The sequence below is a fragment of the Scophthalmus maximus genome, unplaced genomic scaffold, assembly GCF_022379125.1.
Source record: "Scophthalmus maximus strain ysfricsl-2021 unplaced genomic scaffold, ASM2237912v1 un_1, whole genome shotgun sequence".
Classification (NCBI taxonomy): Eukaryota; Metazoa; Chordata; class Actinopteri; order Pleuronectiformes; family Scophthalmidae; genus Scophthalmus; species Scophthalmus maximus.
The window spans coordinates 149496-163766 of NW_025917010.1; the positions used below are offsets into that span (position 1 = coordinate 149496).

A 14271-nucleotide genomic window follows, 5' to 3' on the forward strand; every position below is an offset into this window, starting at 1 on the left:
ACAGGCCACGGCCAGGACACTATTGCAACTAAAAAAGATTTAAAGCTCTCGGCCTAGCCGTGTAATTAAGACTTCAACCTTAATAAAGATTTACATTCAAACGCATATAACAAAAGTGTGATTGAAGTTACATGAAATGTATTTTCACAAAATACACACAAGGTAAATAAATTTGGCACAGCGCACAGGACTGAATAAATATTTCAAGGATACGGAAAGGAGTGAGGGTGCAAAATATTGTGTAACCATTGATATGTACACACGAATAAATATGTTCGATGAAAAAATGTGAACACTTACCTGATCTATTGATGACATGATAACTGTTTCCAGTTAAGCGTCTGACACGTCTTTTCCGCCTGAGCTGGTGTTGAACATAGAATCGTCTGATGGACATTTCGGAGCATCTCGGGACACCTAACTGCTGCAACGCGGTGGAAATCTCGGCATGAGTTTTGCCTTACTCATAAAGCTGCCTAATTATGTTAGAATATTCCGAACATTCCTCCAGTCCGGCCATGACTTTTTTGCAGGCCCACTGAAAACATCCTGGTCACAGGTCACTGAAAACGTCCTGGTCACAGGTCACTTCCGGGTCACGCAACTTGTGTCAAATGAAAATACCAAAATTGTAATCCATTTTTTCCATTCTTCATTTGAGCACAAAAACAGGAAAGTGAGTAAGTCATTTTTATTTTTTTTTTATTTTTTGTTTTTATTTTGAAAAACAAATGAACCAATGATACACGGATTCACCGGGGTCAGGGCCAAGCCGGGGAAGGCGTCCCCATGTTCCTGGGATGGAGCCCCCGTCCGCAGTATGTCCCCCTGTCTGGCCGAATTCAGATGAGGGATTTTGGATAAAAGCGTGTGAATGAGAGCCGTGGCTGTGTCCCCCCGCTGATTTTGTGACTTGGGGGGTGCACTGTTAGTCTAACCCGGGTCCACGCCGGCGCTATTCACTGAGCTATCCGACGCCCAATATTTTCACACGTTGCGGTTTGCTAAGTTCACAACATTTTATTTTAAACAAAAGTACAAAAACAAACATCAGATATTTACAGTACTTGCATGGCAACAGCCACTTTCTTTGGTCATTCTTCCAATTTGATGGTTTTACACAAGGTAGGCAATAGACAGCAGCTTGGAGGTCTGAGATCATAACATACTGAATCTATTATTAAATCAGGTGCTGAGAAACCGTCTGGTTACTCACAACTTAATTAGATTTTGTCAAGTCTGCAAGCAATTCACTGGTTTAAATCTAAGATATGAATTATGTGACAAATACAGAATTTGCCTACCAGGATTTTGAATCTTGTTCAATAGAAATAGTAAAAAGAAAATTCAAACCAGATATTTCACAATGATATCCTGGTCTTGATGCATTTTCAGATTTAGTAAATGCTCTTCACAAGACCAAAGGTGTGACATGTACAGCTGAGCGCATTCCATCGTATTCTACACTAATTTGAAAAACATGAACCCTAGTGCACGTCAGAAACTGAAGGTACTAATACAGGCAAATTTTCAAAAGAAGGCAAACATATCATAACTGCCACTTTGACACAAACATCCTGTCCACTCCGGGTCCTCAAGTCTAAAATTATGCAGGAGCTAATAAACAAGCATACCTTAACACTGAAGTAGCACAAATTAAGAATTAATTTACAACCTTGATGGATAAACGAAAACATCCATTCATTACAACAGGCTCAAGGACATTTTCTTGGGAAAATATGAACATTTTACATTTAAAAAAAAAAATCTGTGCAGCCAAACTCAAGCCAAAACAATGAGTTAAATTATGCTTATACATTCTGTCAATAATCTACCTGGTTGTGTAATGAGGCAAACATGGTGAATGTATAATAGATTGAAAAACAAAAAACAACAACAGACAGGCAAATATGAACTGAATTTGTGCCATTCTTCTCTCCTGGTTACACACAATCAAATGAGAAAAATCATGTAACACCAAAGAACTCACATCACCTTCTTGCTGCAATGCAACATGTAAATCATATTACCATCTATCTACTAATGCTGAGTATAACAAAATATACTATGTCTATGTCTCTTTGGGGCCAAAGAGGCAAACGTAGACTAATGCAGGCCTACATGATCGCAGCAAAGGCAACTGGCCTAGAAGTAATTTTGCTTGCATCAACTAAACCAAAAAGATTTCCCAAAATCCATTCTAACAAACATGAATCCTAATAGCAGACGGGTTTACACATGTATCAGTAGTGCAGACAAGTTATGTATATCACATAGAGTATCCATTCATTTTTCTTTCTTTTTTAGGAATGAAGGGGTGAGAGGTCAAGGGGCTCGGGTGGTGTTTGGATATGGTGTTTAGTGATATTCTCCCTGAAACCAAATCCAAAATGTCTTCATCCAAACTTACAGGGTTTTTTTTTCTTTTCTTCCAAAGACAGAGGCGAAGAGAAATGTTCAAAGCTTCCATGTTCTGACTTTAACAAGGATGTTTGCTCTTTCTTTACACCTCAGCTTTCTGGATGTTCTCCTCCACTTTCTCCTCCAGCTTTTTCTCCTCCTCAGAGGAGCCATCCTCCTTCTCACCAGTCTTCCAGTTGCCCTGTTTGGATTTCTTCATGTAAACCCAATAAGCGAGGCCTATAACAAGAGTGGCGACGAGGAGACCGACCACAACTCCAACTACCAACTCAGTTTAGTCACTATCCTCCGACTGGTCTTGTTTATCTATTCTCACCTCCACAAATAAGGTTGACACATTTATAGATCTGGTATCGGTGCCAAACTCATTGATCACTGTACAAGAGACAGTTAGATTCGCAGAGGGCACAACTCTGATCTTGTGCGTGATCTTTCCGTTGATGAAGGCACTCTCCTCAGGCGAGGTGCCATTGACGCTCCAGGATACAGCTGGCTTCACAAATCAAGACTTTGTGTTGGCCATTTTCATCACAGGAGCATCTTTAACAAGCAGCTCAAAAGAAGCTTTTCGGCTGAGGTTCCCCATCGTCACTTTGCACTCATAGCGGCCAGAGTCGGAGTAGGTCAGCTTGGCGAACTTGGGCTCTTTGTCCAGTTTAACATTATCCTTTGTCCAGGGGACCACTGATTCTCCTGAAGCATCTGGAGAGTTAGATTCAAGGCCTCATCAGCGCTCTTGAGGATATTCCCAGAGGGGCTTAAATTGATGTCTAGGTAGTTCACTGTGATGTCCTTGGATGCTTCCAACGTGGGGTTGTCAATGAGTGAGCATTTGTATTCACCGGGGGTGTCACGTGAGACATCGGTGTTGGCGTATGTGTCTGCGTTTTCCAGTTTGACCAGGTCTCCCTTCAGGTGGAAGTTAAAGCTGATAGGAGCTGGGTTACCATCTGCAACACACTTCAGGGTCACATTGTCTCCTTCCACGAGAGGGTCCGTCTAGTGGTTAGGATTCGGCGCTCTCACCGCCGCGGCCTGGGTTCGATTCCCGGTCAGGGAACCATATGTGGCAGATCCTTATCTGTGGGGTTTAATGGTTCGTCGATCTGTTGGTAATGCCTCTGGGCTCCAGTAGGGGGATCGCCCGCCTCTTCCTCATTGAATACAGATGAGTGAAGGAGAGAGCTGCGTGTGTTTTCCTCATCCTTCTCCCGTTACTATTCCCCCTTTTTAAGGTAATTACCAGTTGCAAAGGACTGTAAACTTATGAACACATGTTGATAGTACTTTTCCTTATGTTATTCTGGTTTTAAATGAATGGAAAATACTTTTTTATGGACTTATGTTGTTTTGTTTTTTGCTAAGTCGTGTTAGCGTGTAAGCTAGCAGTAGGATAGCTTGTAGCTACGCCGTAGAGTCTGAATGTTCACATTGATGTTTAAGCTTGTTAGTGTTTCATATGTAATAATATGTTTGTGCCTAGTTCATGTCATAACGATGAACATTAATAAGTCCCCAAGGTGAAAATACATTTCATCATTCAAATGTCACATGATAACTTAGCTAAAAAAAAGAGAATTAAAATGTCATGAGATAGCTTCTTAAAAGTATCATTTACATGTCATGTGGTGTTTATTTAGTTAAATCAATAATTTAGATAATTGAAAATATGTTAAGACACTCGCGATATCTGTGGTCCTGAAACTGAGTGTGCATATTTATACATGTGTTTGATGTTTGTATGCATTGTTTAAAATAATAGATTGAATACAGACGAGTGAAGGAGAGAGCTGCGTGTGTGTTTTCCTCATCCTTCTCCCATTACTATTCCCCCTTTTTAAGGGCACAACACTATCACATGTAAAAATAAATCATTTCCCCAAGGAGTTAAATGAATCTTGTCACGAAGGAAGAGCTGAGGATGATCAAACACGATTTGTGGATGGTGTAGAGTCCTCCCATTAACAGACAAAATTACTCACAAACCCCCGGCTGAGCGCCGCTGTGTTGGAGTTTACCCCGGTGGACAAAAGGGTCGCCTTCCTACACCTTCGGGTAGTTGGGGGGGGGGAACTCTGACTGTTGTTTGTGCATATGCACCAAACAGGAGTTCAGAGTATTCGGCCTTCTTGGAGACCCTGAATGGAGTCCTGCATAGGACCCCAGTAGGGGACTCCGTTGTTCTGCTGGGAGACTTCAACGCCCACGTAGGCAATGATGGAGACACCTGGAGAGGCGTGATTGGGAAGAACGGCCACCCTGATCGAAACCCAAGTGGTTGTTTGTTATTAGACTTCTGTGCTAGCCATGGTTTGTCTATAATGAACATCATGTTCGAACATAAGGATGCTCATAAGTGTGCATGTTACCAGAGCACCCTAGGCCAAAGGTCGATGATCGATTTTGTGATCGTTTCATCTGATCGGAGGCTGCATGTTTTGGACACTCGGGTGAAGAGAGGGGCGGAGCTGTCAACTGATCACCATCTGGTGCAAGGTACTCCAAGGTGCTGGAAAGGAGGGTTCGGCCAAGAGTCGAACCTCAGATTGAAGAGGAACAATGTGGATTCCGTCCTGGACGTGGAACAACGGACCAGCTCTTTACCCTTGCAAGGATCCTGGAGGGGGCCTGGGAGTATGCCCATCCAGTCTACACGTGTTTTGTGGATTTGGAGAAGGCGTACCGGGTCCCCCGGGAGATACTGTGGGAGGTGCAGAGGGAGTATGGGGTGAGGGGGTCACTTCTTGGGGCCATCCAATCCCTGTATACTCAAAGCAATAGCTATGTCCGGGTTCTCGGCAGTAAGTCGGATTCGTTCCCGGTGGGGGTTGGTCTCCGCCAGGGGTGCGCTTTGTCACCAATCCTGTTTGTGATATTCATGGACAGGATATCGAGGCGTAGTCGTGGTGGGGTGGGGTTGCAGCTCGGTGGCCTGGGGATCTCATCACTGCTTTTTGCAGATGATCCGGTCCTGATGGCACCATCGGTCTGTGATCTTCAGCACTCACTGGATCAGTTCGCAGCCGAGTGTGGAGCGGTTGGGATGAGAATCAGCACCTCAAAATCTGAGGCCATGGTTCTCAGCAGGAAACCGGTGGATTGTCTACTCCGAGTAGGGAATGACCCCTTACCTCAAGTAAAGGAGTTTAAGTACCTCCGGGTCTTGTTTGCGAGTGAGGGGACAATGGAGTGTGAGATTGGCCGGAGAATTGGAGCAGCGGGGGCGGTATTGCACTCGCTTTGCCGCACCGTTGTGACAAAAAGGGAGCTGAGCCGGAAGGCAAAGCTCTCAATCTACCGGTCAATCTTTGTTCCTACCCTCACCTATGGTCATGAAGGATGGGTCGTGACCGAAAAAACGAGACCGCGAGTACAAGCGGCCGAAATGGGTTTCCTTAGAAAGGTGGCTGGTGTCTCCCTTAGAGATAGGGTGAGAAGCTCAGTCATCCGTGAGGAACTCGGAGTAGAGCCGCTGCTCCTTTGCGTAGAAAGGAGCCAGTTGAGGTGGTTCGGGCATCTGGTAAGGATGCCCCCTGGGCGCCTCCCCTGGGAGGTGTTCCAGGCACGTCCAGCTGGGAAGAGACCTCGGGGTAGACCCAGGACTAGGTGGAGAGATTATATCTCCACATTGGCCTGGGAACGCCTCGGGATCCCCCAGTCAGGCCTGGTTAATGTGGCCCGGGAAAGGGAAGTTTGGGGCCCCCTACTGAAGCTGCTGCCCCCGCGACCCGACCACGGATAAGCGGTTGAAGATGAGATGAGAACACACTGTTGATGAACTTTCTTGCTATGTCCATCTTTGCTGGGGGCCCATACCTCCAGTGGAGCCTCTGATTGATGGATGACAGCCGTATCTTCATTTCTGGAAACTGCTGGCAGAGGTCATGCTGGTCTCTCTTCATTGCCTTAAGAAGCAGCACGCTTTTGAAATGTCCAAGATCATTTCCCCCACAGTGGATCACAAGCACTTCCGGAGCAAATCTTCCTTCAAGGCATTGGCGGAAATGGGGTAGTAGGTCATCCCAACACATGCCTCCCTTGCCAAACCACTGGACATGTGCAGACGCTCCAAGATTGGTCTCCCTTGCTCTCCTTTCACCACCTCGTACATAGCTATCTCCAACAATCCACACTTTGCAGGATGCTGATAGAAAAGAAAGTAACATATACAGTTTTAGTTATATTTCTCAATCTACAGCTTTTGAACTCTACTGTTCCTGTGTTTTGCTTATCATTCAGAAGTTGCATAATAGTTATCATTTATCTTTTTTAAAAAACATGATTTGTCAACAAATGAGCTTGTTCTGAAATAAACTAGCTGCAAAGTTACTGAAAACTTCAAACCCCCCTTTAGTTTGATGTACCAAATATATCCCCCTTTGTTTGAAGTTTTAATTCAAAATATATTGTGATAATAACATACCTTTCTCTTGGAGTGTCAATCTCCTGATGAATGTTACTTCTTATTTACGATGCAGAAGATGGACAGGTGACTTGACTTTTCTGAAGAAAATAAAAACATGGTAGACACTTTAATATCAGCACTTGTAGAATAACCGGTGACTGGAAGTTCTATGAGCCTATGGCTACCAATTTTTTACATGCTAGACATTGTAAATTAGTATTGTATACATTTCTAACTTAAATTGTCAAAGTTTTAATTAAGTTAAATACTATTTTAAGAGAAGAAAAATTATTTACCATGTGTAACTTACCTCATCTTGTAGAAAATATGTCAGTGCAAGGGGAAGCACCTCCAGGTTCTGTAACGGGTCGGAAGGGGACACAAATGCAGCACACTTAGGCAGGCGGACAGTTCAAGGCAAACACCGTGGAACAAACTTGGTTCGTGGGAGAGAACGGAGTGCCCGGTGAGGACACGCCGTGGGAGCCAGCAGGTGACGGTACCACAGGCAGGGGAGCAGGCAGAGTCCGTTGTCGGGGGCGGAAGGCTGGGTCGAACACCGGGGCAGAGACAGAGCAGACAGGTCGGGGGCAGGCGGGGTCGATACCGGGGAAACCGTCCGTGGAAATGCTGGAGAGACTAGTACGGATGACATAGAACAATCTGGCGATGAGTGCATGGTGGAAAGAAGTATATATACCGGACTGATGAGTGCTCTGCTGCAGCTGCGGTGAACAGGTGAGTAGAGTTGAGCTGATGAGGAGGGAGTGGCCAGCAGGAGGAGGGAGGTGCAGGAGAGCAGGCAGGAATAGAGAAGGAGGGGGAGATCATGACAGGTTCCTAAAAACTCCTGTGAAATGTCTGTGAGGAGCCCAGAATATATTCATTTCTGACCAGCTATTTGAACAGTGATTGGTCCTTTGGGTGGTGCAGGAATTGTTAACCACTCCACCTGATACTGTAATGCAAATGTTCTCAAAAACCTACTTCCAAAAGAGAATGGGATATGGGAAAATTCCTAATCTAATCATGTCTGTATAGACAGTGAATTTAGATTTGATATTCATCAATGTTATGTGCCAAACATTCTTTTGAACTTAATGCTATTAAACAAAAAAGAAGATTTAAAAAAGAGTCCCCTGTTTGTCTTCAGAAAAATGACACAAGTCCCCTTTTATATGGTTTGACATGACGCTCAAACTCCTGTATACATTAGGACCCAAAAATATGAGATCGCTGTCAATAAGCTTTGTTTGGTAAAGAAGGATAAGAGTTAGAGATAGATAGATAGATAGATAGATAGATAGATATGTCCTTTATTGATCTCCAAGGAGAAATTCAAGGCAAGTAAAGGAAAGTGTTAAACTCGTTTTCCACCTGAAACTAACATTTGGTCATTCCTATGTCTTGCAGAAGTACTGTAAATGGGCAAGCACTGATTTCTGGCCAACTGCTGTTTTTTGCATAATGGCCGGTACATTGTCATGTCAGAATATGTTTTAACTGGTTTAATTCAAAACAAATTTTTAAAAAACTCTATAATTAGATTAAATGATCCAGAAAATCACTTAAGTATAAACTACTGTGGCAAATCTTCAATATTCCATCAATAAATGGCAAATAAAAGAATGAAATGAGAATGTAATTTAATGCTGGGATTGGTGTAAGGCTGGCATTAATACAATAAATAAATAGGCCTACAAATGAAGGCCATTTCAGGCTTAATGTACAAGGGGATGTCAAACACCCAGTAAATATCACACTACATGTCAGAATATGAAGAGCCAGGTTGTTTTGAAACAACCTATTTGGTATCAGTGTAAAGGTCTGAATGTAGCCTTTAATTTGAATTATAACTGTTGCAAATCAGAGGTCCATGGCCTGGGATTTTTTATGAATTGTTAAGACATTTAGATGATCATCTCAGGCTTGGCTCAGCTGTAGAGCTGATTAAAAAGGCCGGCCAGAACACAGCAAAAAGAAGGCAAAAAACGTTGAAATGTCACATAAATTGGATAGGACATCGCTTGTGGGATCTCACCAACACCCTCAGAGTATTTTTTAACCTGCTGCAAATGGCAGAGGTCAAAGGTCAAGGCTAGTTTTTTTTATATGGTACAGTTCACAATTCCAGCCGTTCGAAGCAAACACACATAAAATGGATGTCCACACGTCCGGTGAGAGCCCCTGAATCAAATGAGACTGCTCGTGTACTGATCCAACAATTCTATGAGTTATTTTTTTTTTCCTTCATATTTGGGATAATTTTGCTTTACTGTTACTGTTATGTGCTGACCCTAAGTTTGGGCTGATTTAATTGGTTTCTGGGATCAATCCTATGAATTGTTTGTGTGTCCCGCTGGCCTGATGAGATCCAAGTCGGTTAAAACGTTGCCAAGAGAGCCGGACACACCATATTTATTATGCACATTTTTTCATAAGCAAGTTATTTCAATTGACAGAGCGAAGAAGTCTGTCTCTCCTTCTCTGGCACGACTGTGACTGAAGACAGAGGGATTCGAAGTCGGGTTTCGTTTTCTCCCTCCTTCTGCTGTACTCTTAATGAAGGAAGGATTCACTGAGCCGGCCGACGACCAGGTGTTTGTTTTCTCAATGCCGTTTTCGTTCTCTAAAAGGGGAGGGGGCGGGGAGGACATTCAAGTGGACTTGTTGGGAGTTGAACCCTTGTCCACGGCAGGAGGACAGCCTTTGTTCTTATTTTGTCACACAGGTTGGACTGGACCTCCATGTGTTGTTGTTTCCAACATCCATGGAACTACCGTGACTGTAGTGGGACCTTAGTTGCAGTTCAGTTCAGTTTAGTTTAGTTTTCAAGCAAGTGATGCAGTAAGGAGTCGAACCCTGGGTCTTGCCCAGTGGAGGGTACTGTCTGTCTGGGGGCCCTTGCTTTGAATTTGGCCCCGACCCAGGCCCATCCCCCAAGTTCTGAAGTCACCGCGGGGACACAGCCACTGCTCTCTGTCACACATCATGCCATTGTACATTGAGTTTGAAAAAAATAGGCAGGACTTCACCTCTAGATTCCTGCAAGTAATCAATTCACCAAAGGTTCTCTGGCAATGTATTTGTCTTTGCAGAGACAGAGAACATTATCTTTTTGAAAGCAAAACGTTGTCACATACCACAGAATACATTATTTTTCTGTACTAATGGAGCAGTGTGATGTTGCAATATCATTTTTCCAAACAAACAGGGGATTTCAGTCATTATGTAACATCAAAGTGGGGACATCTTCTCTGTCTCAGGGCTCAATGTTCAATACTACTTTTTACACATAAGCCTCTTTTCCATTGACGTAATATGCAGCTTGAATTGAGTCGGTTTTACTTGGCGCGTCGGCCCAGCACAGCATCTAGTTTAATTTCCATTATAACAGGGCTAACTGCTAGAAGGTGTGTTTTCAGTTGCATGGATTTTTCTTGACAGGATAATCAGATAGATACACAAAGTTCAACCCTGAACTTGTAGAACTAGTGTGGCGTGAATGTTTTGTCAATTTGCAGTAATCTGTCCATAGCCGGCATCCTTCATTTCTCTCATTATGTCTGAATACACATAAAACAGGGATGCACTGTTTATCACACCTATACCAATGGCACCTTATAAAGAAAACATTATTGTACTCTATGATGGTGCTGAACTATCCAAATAGAACCGAGATTATTCATAAAACAGCAGGCAAACTAGCAATGATGCATTTAGAGGCAAAGGTTTCAAATCACCTGCAAAGTTAGAAGCAGTGACAAAGTTACAGAGACAGTGTTTGGTTACTTAAGATGAATTAAGAACATTTTATCAATATTTGAGAAGTAGGCTAAATAGAAGACATCTTATCATTCTGTACCCCTGATCTTATTATTGTAGTGAAGTGCTTATATATACACATACATTAACTTTACTATATAGAGATTGAACTGCAGATATATTTTGATTTGAAATATATATATTTATAATTGTCAATATAGTTATCATTCTTGATGTGGATGGCACATTATCCATTGTATCTCATCCACTGTACCTCCTTCAATTTTGTGTGGATAGGCTTAATGGCCATCGTCAGCTACAGGTAACCCTCCCCCACACTGCAGACAGTCAAGGTCTGGCACAGATTCACACTGTTTCAAGTTACTCACTTCTCAGACTCACAAAAAACAGCTTTTGAACTCTACTGTTCCTGTGTTTTACTTATCATTCAGAAGTTGCATAATAGTTATCATTTATCTTTTTAAAAAAACATAATTTGTCAACAAATGAGCTTGTTCTGAAATAAACTAGCTGCAAAGTTACTGAAAACTTCAAACCCCCCTTTAGTTTGATGTACCAAAGATATCCCCCTTTGTTTGAAGTTTATATTCAAAATATATTGTGATAATAACATACCTTTCTCTTGGAGTGTCAATCGCCTGATGAATGTTACTTCTTGTTTACGATGCACAATATGGACAGTTGACTTGACTTTTCTGAAGAAAATAAGAAAAAACTTGGTTAACATGGTAGACACTTTAATATCAGCACTTGTAGAATAACCGGTGGCTGGAGTTCTATGACCCTATGGCTACCATTTTTTACATGCTAGACATTGTAAATTAGCATAGTATACATTTTTAACTTGAATTGTCAAAGTTTTAATTACGTTAAATACTTTTTTAAGTCAAGAAAAATAATTTACCATGTGTAATTTACCTCATCTTGTAGAAAATATGTTGTTGCAAGGGGAGACACGTCCAGGTTCCTAAAAACTCCTGTGAAATGTCTGTGAGGAGCCCAGAATATATTCATTTCTGACCAGCTATTTGGACAGTGATTGGTCCTTTGGGTGGAGCAGGAATTGTTAACCACTCCCCCTGATACTCTATGCAAATGTTCTCAAAAACCTACTTCCAAAAGAGAATGGGATATGGAATAATTCCTAATCTAATCATGTCTGTATAGACAATGAATTTAGATATGATATTCATCAACGTTATGTGCCAAACATTGTTTTGGCCTCAATGCTATTAAACAAAAAAGAAGATTTAAAAAAGGAATCCCCTGTTTGTCTTCAGAAAATGACACAAGTCCCCTTTTATATGGTTTGACATGACGCTCACACTCCTGTATACATTAGGACCAAAAAATATGACATCGCTGTAAATAACCTTTTACAATTTTTGATCAGTTTTTGTTTGGTAAAGAAGGATAAGAGCTAGAGATAGATAGATAGATAGATAGATTGATAGATAGGTACTTTATTGATCTCCAAGGGGAAATTCAAGGCAACTAAAGGAAAGTGTTAAACTGGTTTTTCACCTGAAACTAACAGTTGGTCATTCCTTTGTCTTGCAGAAGTACTGTAAATGGCCAACTGCTGTTTTTTGCATAATGGCCGGTACATTGTCATGTCAGAACATGTTTCAACTGGTTTAATTCAAAACAAATTTTTAAAAAACTAAATAATTAGATTAAATGATCCAGAAAATCACTTAAGCATAAACTGCTGTGGCAAATCTTCAATATTCCATCAATAAATGGCAAATAAAAGAATGAAATGAGACACGTGCTGACATCCATTGGAAACTGCAAATCTTGAGCTTTAATGTGGTGCTCACATGCTGTGATGTAATGAATGTAATTTAATGCTGGGATTGGTGTAAGGCTGGCATTAATACAGGCCTACAAAAGAAGGCCATTTCAGGCTTAATGTACAAGGGGATGTCAAACACCCAGTAAATATCACACTACATGTCAGAATATGAAGAGCCAACAACCTATTTGGTTGAAAACAACCCATTTGGTATCAGTGTATGTGGCCTTTAATTTGAAGTATAACTAGCAAATCAGCGGTCCGTGGCCTGGGAATTTTTATGAATTTTTAAGACATTTAGATCATCATCTCAGGCTTGGCTCAGCTATAGAGCTGATTAAAAAGGCCGGCCAGAACACAGCAAAAAGAAGGCAAAAACCGTTGAAATGTCACATAAATTGGATAGGACATCACTTGTGGGATCTCACCAACACCCTCGGAGTATTTTTGTAACCTGCTGCAAATGGCAGAGGTCAAAGGTCAAGGCTAGTTTTTTTTTAAATGATACGGTTCACAATTCCAGCGGTTCGAAAGCAAACACACATAAAATGGATGTCCACACGTCCGGTGAGAGCCCCCGAATCAAATGAAACTGCTTTTGGACTGATCCAACAATTCTATGAGTTACTTACTGACAAATTAAATATCTACTCACGTGACTATAGCAAACAAAATTAGATTAAATATTTATATAAAATAACTAAAATAAAATGTGAAAAAATAAATGAATACAAATATAAAACTGTCAAAAGAAAACTCTGCATACTTTACAAGGTCACTTGGAATATGATAAAAATATACCTTTTTTTCAATCTTTTAAAAACTTTTTACACTTAAAGAATGAAACAGATTAATTTTTTTTGTGCCCTCTTCCTCTTCATCTCTTCCATCCACTGGTCAAGGGACATGTTAGCATTTTGGGGACAGTAAATGTACCCATAATATTGACCATGGCCATTGTCTTTGTTCCGGGGCTGGTGGCACTGACTGCATTTATTTTTGTCTGTTGTCCGATTGTATGGCCTACGGACAGGTGATGGGGTGGGAAGGAGGCCATCAGGGGCAATGGATTTGGCTGCAGGTACTTGTGGGGCCAAAAACCCAATTGGGCCCATAGCAGGGCTGGGGTCGATGACTAAATGGAAGCAGGCAGAGGTAGGCGGAGGTGCTGGCTGAGGGAACAACTGCCTCGGGGGCTGGCAATCTCGGGCAGAAAGCCTTCGGGGCATGGGGGTGATAGGCTGGAGCAGCAGACTTCCTCTTGACCACTGCCTGTCCTGCTGTACTTGGTGGCAAGTGGTACTGATGTTGAGGGCCTGGCTGTAGGGGTGCAACAGCGGGGTGTACCTGTACATGTGGGAGAGGGGCACGAGCAACTGGAATTGCAGGAGGCAAGTTGACCCCTTGCAGCAGAATGTTACTGTCCTGCCTCTTCAGTCGCTTATTGTGCCACTGAATGAGAGTGGCACAATAAGTTGCAGTTGTTTGATTAACATCAAACAACTGCAGAGTAGTGCCCTGCATGACTGCACAGTTATGCCGTTACTGCACCGGATGTGCACCGGATGTGCATCCTTTGTACACCCCGATGCCAGTCGCCGCATGAAATGGTATATGTCCAGTTTCACAACCAGGTCTGGCCATCCACCAAATCTTTGCTGCAATTTAGTCTGCCCTCTGCCCTCCAGACAACAGTCACAGTCTACATAAAGTAGCTGAGGAGGGGTCACACCAGCATTGCTGTACCTGCGGATGAGGTCAGCTACCATAATGTCCAGAGCGGGACCCTCCTGAGCAGTCAGGACACTGATGAGGATTTGGCCCACCTCGTTGCTCACAGATGTAAGCCACAAGGCGGTCC

The 14271-nt window shown here is 42.4% G+C and overlaps 1 pseudogene; it reads right to left on the bottom strand.

The window, feature by feature from the left end:
* Positions 1–2165: 2165 nt before the first annotated feature.
* LOC118298861 lies at positions 2166–13765 on the bottom strand (annotated as a pseudogene).
* Between the last annotated feature and the right edge of the window lie 506 nt (positions 13766–14271).